This window comes from Ceratosolen solmsi, unplaced genomic scaffold, assembly GCF_000503995.2.
Source record: "Ceratosolen solmsi marchali unplaced genomic scaffold, CerSol_1.0 scaffold14, whole genome shotgun sequence".
NCBI classification, from domain to species: domain Eukaryota; kingdom Metazoa; phylum Arthropoda; class Insecta; order Hymenoptera; family Agaonidae; genus Ceratosolen; species Ceratosolen solmsi.
Genome location: NW_011948420.1, coordinates 2,889,123 through 2,902,313, shown reverse-complemented (window position 1 = coordinate 2,902,313; position 13,191 = coordinate 2,889,123).

The following is a 13,191-nucleotide window of genomic DNA, read 5'->3' as shown; positions in this document are numbered from 1 at the left end:
ATTTGAATAAACTATAATAGTTTAAAACTGGATATGATAATAATCAGAATACATTATTAATGATGAATATTTTAAAATTTTTCGAACATTATTTTTTGTATTTGTCCTTTGACCTTGCGATAAAGTAGCAAAGAAGAAAGCAGTACAAAATGGAATTCAGGAAACTATGGAACATGTCTTCATTTAAGGACCCTTGAATCTGGTTGGAATAAGCTTTGGTTCTAGTGGATGTCGACTTCTATAGAAGTCGTCCTTGACTGGATGCAAATTGTTCCTAGTGAATTCAGCTGCAACTCTATGTAGTGTTCTTCTTATCACACAAATATGGTACATTCAGTCGGCGTGCCTGTATGAGTGAACACTTGTTATGGCTTTAGTCCTGTCTATGACTCGACTACGTAAAGTTTGAGCACCAAGCCTTACTACGATTACCGACGAGATCTGTTCATGGCACTCGCTTATCATGATCCAAGTAAGATAATGTACGCTTATAACCTTTACGTGGTTTGCTCTGATTCGCTTGGATTGTTTATAATCTTAGCAGTGGGAGAGCTTTGGAGGGCATGCTTACGGCAATTTATATGTACAAAAAGAGACATATTTATATCATATTAGGTGTAAAGAATAATAGCAAAAAAATTAGTAAAGAGTTGCCTTAAAACAAAGGTAAATAGCAAAAATAACATTGTAGGAGATTTTGAAACTAATTTGAATCATCCTGTTTTTTAGATCAAGATTTTTTACAAATGATGAATTTTTACGTATATACTGTGAACAAGATTATCTACAAGATTATATTATTTATAATCACAAATACGATAGTGAAAAATATCATTCGACTATATTTACGTATGTATTTTATTACATATGCACACATTATGTCGGGCCTTAAAATTGAAAAAATAAAAGATTAGTACAGTGTTATTGGAAGTTCTATCAATATTTATGGCAGAATAATTAATGTTTTTTAAGTTAGTATAAAATTAGCCAAACATATTTTCAATTTATTATCAATAGATAAATAATTATATCAAAGTTGAAAGAAACAGAGAGAGAAGTAGGTGAAAATATCTATGCATATGACTGGGATGAACAAAGGTGATCTCGGTAGAGTTGTCAGTAGAGATGGTTCAGTAGTTGTATGAGGTGCCGTCAGCTCGCATTTATTACACATAAATGACTTCATTTAAGAACGGTAATCGTTTAATGTGAACCCGACCCTAGTCTCAGTGCATAAGGAGAACTGGCAGCTCACAGGCACTGACGCACGTTCTAGGGTAGACACTGCGCAACTTGTAAATTAATTAGAGGCCGAAGCACGGGGAATCCGCAGATAACATACTTTTGCTGGGAAGGCAAGGTGGCTTTGGCGCTGATGAATAGTTTCGTCGAACTTGGAAGTAACCCCTTAGTTTCCTGCTCGCCCAGTCACGACGACGAAAAGCAAGGGGGAGTACAGGGGTGATGAACCATAATTCTTAATTCTCCTTATAAATTATGTTATTTTCACGACAAAAGATGACCTATATCATATTCTCAATTCGTACTTATTTATAATTGCCCGTGTATTTATCACTGATCATTTATTGACTTGTATTTACGTTATCCTTTGAGATGATCTAAATTATTTAGGATACTGTTTTGCACTTGCTTTGGGATACCTTTTTACCGATTGTTCAACCATATTAAATTTGCATTGATAGATCAGCATGTGAAAAATTATTGCATCGTAAACAATTTAAAATAAAAATTGTTGATAAGATCAGTATTAAATAGATATATTAAATATTGTTTGATAAAAAGTGTTTGTCGTCTGAAATTTTTATGATAAATTTTTACTTAAATTAAAAATTTTACAATTTGCAAACGAGCTTACTATCTTTGTATCATATACGATATACTTAACCATTCAGCGCATTACCACCACTAAACATAAAATATTATATAGGAATATTAGGTAGTGTAAATTTTTTAGTAAGCGATATTAATTACTTTTAGAGATATTTTTTATTCGTTATCTAATATGAACTTTAATTTAATCGTTGCTTGAATTTTAATTATTGTAAATTATTATAAATATATAAAAATGAATTTAATTTAATATTACATTAAATTCTGGATACTACGTTATTCTGAAAGTATTATTCTATAGCATGAGATGAAATGTAATCATCAATTGATGATCAAACAGTTTCTAAATATATTAAAAATTATAAATATATATTGTATGTGAATATAGTGAACATACAGGCTTTTATATGAATTGCTACATAGCAAGTGGATTTAATATAAAGGGTTTTAGCTTTTATAGAAATGAAGGAGTGCGTAATTAGGCCGATTAATTTTACGAGTATTCAGTTTTTGTATGGAACCTCTTTGTCTCTCGAAACTGACTGACTCAGTTCCAATGTATAAACATTTATATTTATATTTATTTTTATAATATTTATATTTATTGATACACAAGCATCGTCACATTTACCTTTCAAATGAAAAAATTTTCTTAAATAATTATCTTAAACAATTTCATATACGTTGCCGAGGAGAAGAGAGAGAGAGAGTTAATGCGAGAGAGAGAGAGAGAGAGAGAGAGAGAGAGAGAGAGTTAATGCGACAGAAAAAGAAAAGTAAAATAAATGTTTCGAGTAGATTATATATAGGAATGAATAACTGACCGATCATACTGCAAATACATAAATAAATTATTTTTCGGTTGAAATTATTTATTATTATATATTAATCGAAAGTCATATTGCATATTACATATTTTGTACCGACCTGATGATCCAATTCTTTTATCGACCATCTGAAATAGTTATTCTTCATTAGATTATTCTCTATTCTCTTTCATATTTTCTTCTCAATTTCCTTGTATTTTACCGAATGTCGGATTGTTTTTGTTACAATATCCAAAATTTATAATATAATAATCAGAAGTTTAAAGATATTCATGGACACAAAGTATATAAGAAAATATTTGAGAATTTGTTTATGATAGAATAGTTTGTCGATACATTCATAACTGTAAATTAGTCGTCAAATTTTGAACAATTCTTAAACCTGTATTTCTTCCTTAAAAAATTTATAATTACTAGATGCTTATAATGAATAAATATACGGACCATATTATATAATACTTTTGACGTAATTTTCTGCTTTTATATTAGTAATTTGTTTTTTTATTATTATTTTATTATGTACTTGCAGAGTAAAGTATGTGATGCATTCTTAATTGTCACGAAGCACTATAATATTCAAAGTTTAAAAGAAAATGGAAATATATAGTCAGTAATACTGATTAGGAAATTGACTAAAATTGACTAACTTTATTGTACTTTGTTAATATATTACTTTAGTGAATTTTTCGTTTATAAAAAGTTTGACTTATATTTTTTTAAATATGACATTAATTTTTCAAACTCTAGTATAACGATAATGTTTTATAAATAATTTAGATGATATATTTCACACTCATATGATACATTTTATTTAAAACTATGTGTATTTAGATCGTTGTTAGAAAATATATTAATATACCCATCTGCCTTATAAATTAAGATTAGAATTCTTGGTTTGATTTATTTGGAATAAATGAAATATTGTTTTATTGGAAAATGAATTGAATTTTTGATAACTAAATGATTGGATAAAAAAAAACGCTTATGCGATTGAATTTTTCGAGTACACGTTCAAAAATTCCACTCATATTCCTCTCAAACATTTCTATGCATATTTTTATATAAAAGATAAATAAAAGATGAATAAAAGATGATTAAAAGGAACGTGTTGCAAAATCTAGTTATAAGGATTAAGTTAATTAAAATTTAAATATTAATTTATAACCATGTAGAGTAGAAATAATTTATTATAAAATATAAGTCTCGTATAAGATTTAGTTAGAATGGATTAAATAAAAGCTTGGAGCATTAGTCTTGATAAATAACAAAAGGTCTATGTTTGTACGAGTAAGAAAACTTCCAAAATTGTTTATTTTCATTTTTTCATGCATGTGTAAACTTTTGAATGTCCTCGTGTTTCTATTATGTATTAAATCGACGTGCGGCGACTTTTTCTTTGATTCAAATAATTTGGAGAAATTTCCAACCTGTATGTTCGGATCATATTCATTCTTATTTGTACTCATATTCTATATCAGTCTTTTTCCTTGTTTCTTATCTTCTACTTCACTCTCTCCCTCTTTCCAGTAAAATCATTATATTGCTCTTTTGAACTTCTAATTTTCTATCCGAAGAGTTTCATTATATTTCAGATTTTCTATTAACTTTTCATTCTATTTTTTCAATATTTACTCTCATTAGAGCATCCTATTATTAATTAAAATAATAAATAATAAAAAATAAAAATAAATTATAACTGCAATCACGTTATTTTTATTTAACAAAAATTATTTTTTTTGTTAAAATAAATAATATTAGGATTATTTATTAATTAATGTTATTTCATGTTCAAATATAAAAGATAATTATTATCAACATAAATATTTAATTTGGGAAAACAATTTATGAAATACTTAGTAATGTATATTCTACGTGGTATATATTTTATACAATTTTTTATATTTTTTATACATTTTATATAAAATTTTACACAAATTTTATATTTTTTTTTAATTATTATATAAGATGAATCTTTTAATAATATTTATTTAAGAATTGAAAATGTTTTACTGGAAACTTTAATTTGAACTTTAAATTAAAGGTTGAATACATCTATATATGTATATGTGTATTATAAATTTGGTAATAAAAATAATGTTTAATAAAATATGTGTATTTTAATATATAATATTAATAATGAAATTATTATTAGTGTTATATTTTCTATGTACGGAGTTTGTATAAAAATATATTAATTACATAAAATATACAATATATAAAAATATACAAAATGTATAAATCGAATTCGTATAAAAAATATGATAATAATTTCCTATTATAAACTTTTATTATTCTATTGAAATACCAACATTATATATAAAATTTTTTTATGAAATTATCTATTTTACGTTAAAAAATTTTTTACTTTTTTCATTTAATAATTAAAAATATTTTGAATATGATTAATTTACCTATAAAAAGATATTATTAGAAATTTTTTTGATAAAATAATAATAATATAACTTGATTAAATATTTATATAAATAAGATAGGACGGTTGCTCTTCAGTAAAATATTGAAATTGATTTAAAAATTTCAAGAATACTTTCACTAAATAAAATTTTCTTTTATATTTTCATATTCTAAGAGTTTCAATTAATGTAAGCAAATATTAGATAAAAATTAATTTGTTCATTTATAGTTTTAAATGATATTTTAATACTCTGCATAATACACGTTAAACCTTAAATACATTCTTCTCTGAATTATTTTTTTTAAATTGGAATCTTGTGTACTTAATTTTTTTAATAAAGCTATTTAAATTTAAAAAATGTTATTAATTATTTTCAAGTAATCCTAGGAATTAAAAAATTTATCATTATAATTTTTTACAATCAATATTTCGCAATAGATCAATTTTTTATCAGCTTTTACGAGAAACCAAAGAATGTCTTATTATGAACTTTTATATTTTTTTTTATTTGAATTTATTACAAAAATAGAGCTATATTTCATTCAGTATTCAATTTCAGAATAGTTTCTGAATGGTTTGTAAGATAATTTTGGTAATTTTTAAATTACTTAAAATATTGTAAATATTAGGCAGTTTTATGTATTTTTGAGATTCCGTAGAAATGACAAATACAATAGAATTTATGACGAAATATTTTCAGATTATCAATGAAATTATGTATTTAAATAAATTTAATTATAATCAAAATAAAGTGAGAAAAAAAATTGTTATGAAACAGTTAATCTTCATTATTTCTTTGGATTTATTCAACATTCGCAGAATTCAGAAAATGTACATAATATATGAATTTCGTATTGAATAATTTATACAGAAGATTTTCATAATTACAATAGGATAATTTTAATTAATCTTAGTACAATGAATTTGATAACAAGCATAATAAATCTTTTATAAATATTTTATCAAGTACAAGATATATTAGTGTGTTGAAAATAATTTACAACTTCCTATAACTGCTAGAGAATATAATCTATTCTTTGAACCATTTCACATTTTCCCTTTATTTAAAATTTCAATAATATTCAATAATTTTAATAAAGGTACATTATAATTGCTTTTGATATTGATTGCTATATATATATATATATATATATATTAATATAATATATTTTCTCACAATCCTGTGTTCAAAATATGTAAAAATAGAAATATTATAATGCATATAAATTTAATATATAATTTCTTTTTAATTAGGCAGACTGTATAAACTGTGCTCTACAAATCTAAATTAATTAAATATTTCAGTTGAACATATGATTTTATTAATAAATAAAATCAAGAGAATATATCGTTTATTATAATTTGCGAATACTAGAATACAATATTAAATGAAATTGTTTGAAAAGTATTAAGTATTTTGCTGTACGAAATATTAATAAAATAAGATTATAAAATATTAAAAGACGCAAATCAATTCGATATATTCGAGATAATTATACGATTTTTATAAATAATATTAGTATAGATCTATCTATTATAGTTACACTATGATATAAGTAAATATATATATAAGAAAGTAAATATATTCGTAAAGAGTGTATTTATATGTATATGTTATTATATGAAACAATGTTCATTTATGTTAGCAAAAGTTATTTTAATATTATATTGTTAATGAGATATATTAATAATAATTATACTTTATATTAACACTTTATTTGTTAATTTATATATTGTATGATTAAATTACAATTGTTTATTGTATAACGCATACAGTGGGAAATATATAACCTAAAATCTTCTGTATAAATTATTAAATAATTAAATAAATATATAAACTATTTATTCGGTTTTCCGAAAGACAAAATTATAGTTTAATACCTCTAACATACTTATTATTATTTACTAACATTATTCATAAATTAACTAATTAATAAAATATTCTTTTAAATAAAATAATTGAGAAAATTGTATTATATAGATATTTAAAATTACAGAGATTAAACAGGTTTTGCAATAAGTAAATTTCAATAATAACTACTTAATTTATTTTTAAGTTATTATATGATTGTAATAATAATAAATAAAGCAATATAAACTAAAATTAAAATTGTTGATCATTACAGCAATTAATTTTAGTCGCAAATAGAAATATTTTCAAAACATCTTCAAAAATGAATTATTAGATGAGATTAACAAATTAGTAAAGAGACTGTTAGAAGTAAAATTACTTGATTGAACTATATATTTATAAAACGGCGATGTATTTTAAAATAATAATTTTAGTTTAGATTTCGTATATGTTAGTCAAGAATAAATATTATAAAGAAATATTAAAAATATTAAAAATAATTTTATAAGTGAAGTCACTGTATTTAATTATTTAAATGAGTATATTATAATACATATATGACTTATAATATTCTAAATATGCCGAAAAATGGACACATTTCAATTTTATGTATATATAAGAATATTATATTTTAGAAATTCATTATTTTAATGAATTATCTTAAACTTCAAACAATTACATAGCTTAACTCGAATGATCGTTTATAAAATCTGAAGTTTGCTTATATTCATGTGAATGGTTTGGACGAGTTCATTTTGCTAGTGAAAGTGATTTTACATCAGCGTTATGGATTGCCAATTTAGTGAAGTTTTAAGAACATAAATTAGCTTCATATATTTTTTATTCTTATTGAAATAAACATTCATTCTTGTTCTATATTTAATTATTTTCGTTTCTGAATATTTAGATTTTTTTTTAATAATATTGATATAATAATTTTAATAATTAACAATAATTAATAATAATAATAATTTTGATATAAAATTATCGTAATAAATTTGTGAGTATAATTGATGAATAATTATAATTATTCATGATAAATTCCATTGTGTAATATAACTATGAGTAATAATATATTTAATATATAATAATATAAGTAATAATTTATCGATTCATTTATGTTTATGTAAAAATAATTAATGAAATGTGTTACGCTATATAAACAAAAATCACCAATATTATATTTTCAAGTACTTTTTACGATTTGAAACGTAGTTTTCATATTATATGTAATAGATAGCTGAAATGTTTAATTTAATTTAATACAGTTTTAGCATGGTTGAAATTTTCCATGAATCCGTCTTTAATTTTCTTAGAACAAACTCTACTCCTATTTTAGTGTTTTTGTTAGAAAATCATTTTTTAAGATTTTAAACAGTTAATATTAGAATGTAAATACATTAATACATTATATTAAAAAGATCACATAAAACTCGTCGCTAAGATTTGCGCTACTACATTTATACTGTTAGCATTTGACTTACAACTATAAAAATAAGACTATATTATTTTCTCAAACAGAAATATTAATATGTACTTCTATAAAATATAATATATATAATAAAAAGTCGAGATTTGTTAACGCGAAATTATGTAAATTCATTTGCAGAAAATACATTAAAATTTAATTATTTTTACACTTGCAAAATTTCGTAACCATAATGTATTATGACGATAGTTGATAATCAGACAATTTAAAATTTTCATTTTAAATAATAAGCCATGCATAATAATAATTTTTTATAGTATTTCATTTCCTACATTTATATTTTAAAAAGAATTTTTTTTAAGTATAAAATTCCAATATAAAATTTATATGGATCTATTAACAATTTTAATTTTAATAATAAAAAATATTAATATTTTATGGATTTTATTCATTAATAACATTAAATCTAATACATTTAAATTTTGAAATGTTTTTAATTCGTATTTTAATATTATATGAATGTATTTAGAACATTAAGAAATTAAAATTTCGAATGTGTATGAAAACACTGTATTTTAGTAAACTTAATTTTTTGAAATTGATTAAAAGTGGGAATTATAAAAATTATTATCAATTATATCGATTGCAAGATTTACTATGGTTATAAATACTTTTCTTATTAAAAAAATTCAGTGTTGAATAGTCAACTATTAAGAAGAAATTTTTAAAGACAGTATTTATTTATATATGTTGGTAATAATTATGTATTTTATGTTTATCATATTATTATATTACACTATATCTCATATTATTTATTATGTTTAATTAATACGAATTGTCAAAGTTCATTTCTCACCTAAATTCTACACTTGAATATCGGAACGAAAATTTAACAAGACTTTTTAATTTACGATATTACATGTCTATCTTTATAAAGTGCAGAAAGTGGTTGGAAACTGGAATGTGTATATCTACCTTTTCGAATAACGCATTCGACAGGTTCTTCAAAAGTGAGAGAACCCGGATTTAATGGGAAAAATTAATGATATTAAAGTCATTCGCTTGATGTTTTACGATTGAGAATAGTGGTTTTATTTAATAATAATAATAGAAATATTAACAACAATGACAAGCAAAAAACAACAAAAACAACAAACAACAACAATAACAATAATAATAACATTTATAAATCTTGTACTATTTATAATAACTTATAGTCCGCGCATTGTATAACTGCTTTATATTGTGGTTATCTACTTTCTGTCTCATCTATTTTTTATTATTTTATTTTGTAATATTTTACATTTCTTTTGTATTGACATAATTTTTTGACAAAACACTTATATTAATAAATTTTTTTTACAATTATTACTATTAAAAACATTTATTATTCGATTATAATTAGAATAAATTTTTTACAATAATATATACATATTTATGAATCTTTTTAAATATTTACCTCTTTTATATTTATTCTATACTTTCATCTTAATAATTGCAAAAACTTCGTTTTGTTGTAATATTAGCTCTTATTATTCCGATCATACAATTGGATTTTCTTATCTTTCCTTCACTTTCTTTTTTTATCTATTTCGATATTTTCTACAACGTTAAGATTATTTTCATATTTTCAGATTTATGTTATAATTTCAAGTTTTGCATATTTTACTGAATTCTGATATATACTACAGGTTATATTCATGAATTGTAACTGATAATGGATCTGTTATACGTTGATTTATATTCATTTTTTAGTATAATTGTAATTAAGTAAAATTTAATATTGATTAAACTTTAATTTGATAAGAAATATCATAATAAATATGTTTTATATCTATATTATAAATGATATATATATAAAATATCTATATTATAAACCAGTGTTTCTACTCGTATTTTACATATATGTTGTTGATTAAGCCGAACGTACTCTATTTGTGCATATGATACATTTACAAATAAATGGATCATTATTTGAAAGTACTTTGAAAGTTTTGTTATTACCATAATCGATATATAATAATAAAAATTACATAGTTAAAGTATCTTACAGGTAGTATAGACAAGTAAAAAGAATGAATGAGATAGTATAATTATGAATAAAAATAAATAATAAAGAAGCAAGAAGATCTTTAGATGCAATTTCAATAAAAAGTGCACTTGAAATATTTGTTCTAGATATTATATTCTAGATATTCGATAAAATGAATAAAACAATTTTTTCATCTTTTGTATTTCCTAGATGACAGTACTTCCTAGTTATATCATTCTATCCGAGAAATCTGTAGGAACTACATGTTTTTATTTAATTATTTAAATTTCTATAAGTACTTATTAAATTTTAATAAGTAGGCTATTGAATTCTTTATGTTTTAGTGTTTAAATCAAATAATAAAATAAAAGATGTCAAATATAATATAGATACAAATACATCATTTAGGCTAATATAACATTATAGATAATTAAACCTAAGTAAATATTTTTAAGTATTAAATTTATATATAAACTATATATATACATATTGTCTGGGATCAGACTTAAAAACCTCCTTAGATGTTGTGTGGAAGTTTTGCTGGCAAGTGAAAGGACAGTGCAATTATTCAAGACTACTAAAATTATATTATATAAACATATGTAGAGAATGTGTGTGTGTGTTTGAGAGAGAGAGAGTGTGTGTGTGTCAGAGATCAGACTTAAAAACCTCCTTAGATGTTGTGTGGAAGTTTTGCTGGCAAGTGAAAGGACAGTGCAATTATTCAAGACTACTTTTAATGTTTATCTTTGTTTCTTTATTAAATATAATAATAATAAATAATTAATTATAAAGTATAAATAATATAATAGATTAAATATAAGTTTCCTTTATTGTTACTTATTATGTATGTATTCTTCTTTTGTTGTATAATGAATAAATGCTATCTTAGCATTCATTAAATTGTTGATATATATGTTATATCTTGGTGCCGCGCCTATGATACGTCGGTCTTATCTATAATATGTTTCAATAATCATATGTTGATGCCGAGCCTATGTTACATCGGTCTTGCCTTATATATGAGTTGCTTCAATATATTTTATGTTTCACTATTGTTTTATAGTCACTAATATGTTATTAATAATTTTAGTAAATATCACTGTTTCCTTGTAGATTATTACATAATTAATTATTAATTATATTATTAAACCGTGGTTTATATATATGTTGTCGTATATATATAGTGTGTGTTATAATGATTGTGTAATGTTAATAGATTGAGGCAAACTGACAGCTGCGCGTGAAACGCAGCCCGTAAATATTATCCCACTAATTCTCCAAAGATGATGTTTGTTATCATGACGATATTGTTCGTGACGTCATCATGGCATAACCTGGAACGTTCGTTGCTAGTATTTTGTTTAAATGACTGAATTACGCTTTCATACCTCTCCCACTTTTGACTTTTAATTTTTTGTCCGTAACATATATATTTAGATATTTAACATTATATTTTTATAAGTAAAATATTTTGGCATGTTTATTTTTATAAAGACTAATATAATTTAGTCTTTTTTTTAAAGTATATTAAACAATATTTATATTTATCAATAAATTACGCACTTTTTAGAAGTTTTATCTAATTTAAAAATATTACTATACAATTTTACATATTTTATTTGAATTATTCTAGATTCATCCATCAATATTTTTGGCTTTATTTAATACTGACTAGTTTATTTAATTTTCATTTTTTTTTTTTTTTTGGTGTGCTCAACAAATAAGGATAACTCTATTGAACCCAATACTTTTAGAGATTTTTTTTCTTATTCTTTGAACCATTTTTACATTTTTGTTTTTTTTTCTTAAGCAAAATAAAAAAATTTTTCGGAAATATTTTCAGTATTTGATAATTTAATTGAAGTATTAAAATTTCCTTTCTTTTATTTACAATAAAATTATATTTGTAGGAAAAGATTTCGTTGTAAAATGATATATCAATTTAGTAGTTATTGTAATAAAAAATCAATGTAATTAAAAATTTAGAAATTTATACGAAAAACATATCACGTTCAATTTGTATGAAATAAAATTATATTGAAACCTCAAATCATTGAAATCTATCGAACTTCATATCCATTCAATCATTCAAATTGTAGGTAGAAACTTTGCCACTAATCCCATTTAGTTTAGATTAATCTCTATGTATCGTCGATAATAGGTTTTATCAACAATCTTTAATTATTAAATTTTCTAATTTATCTATTAGTTTATATATATATATATATATAAAGTAATAGATAAATTATATTTTAATGATATATATATATATATATATATATATATATATATATATATATCATTAAAATATAAGTTGTATATAACATAAAGTTTTAAATGTAATTGTAAGAAATAGACAATGACATATAAATAATATACTACGATTTCTGTATAATAAAATTATTTATTAATAATATAATATTCATTTCGAGTAGTGCTTAATATTAATATTCGTTATCTTAAAAATATAATGTTAGAAAGTGTAATTAGTATCATTACTCTTAGAGTTGATCCTTGACTAGTTACAACTAGTTGTTATCTTAATATTGTTGTTTCCCTATATTTTACAATTCCTACAAAATTAATTTAGCTAAAACTATATTCAAATGCCTTTCCATCTTCAATCAGTAAGTTATTTCCTATATGTTGATCGATACGCTTTCCATTATCAAATTCGGCTCATCATCTTTGCTGATGTGGTTTTGTTTGGTTATCAAATTTATTAGGATTTCGATAGAATTGTATATATTTATACTCAGCAGTTTTCCTTCGGTCACCCTCAAT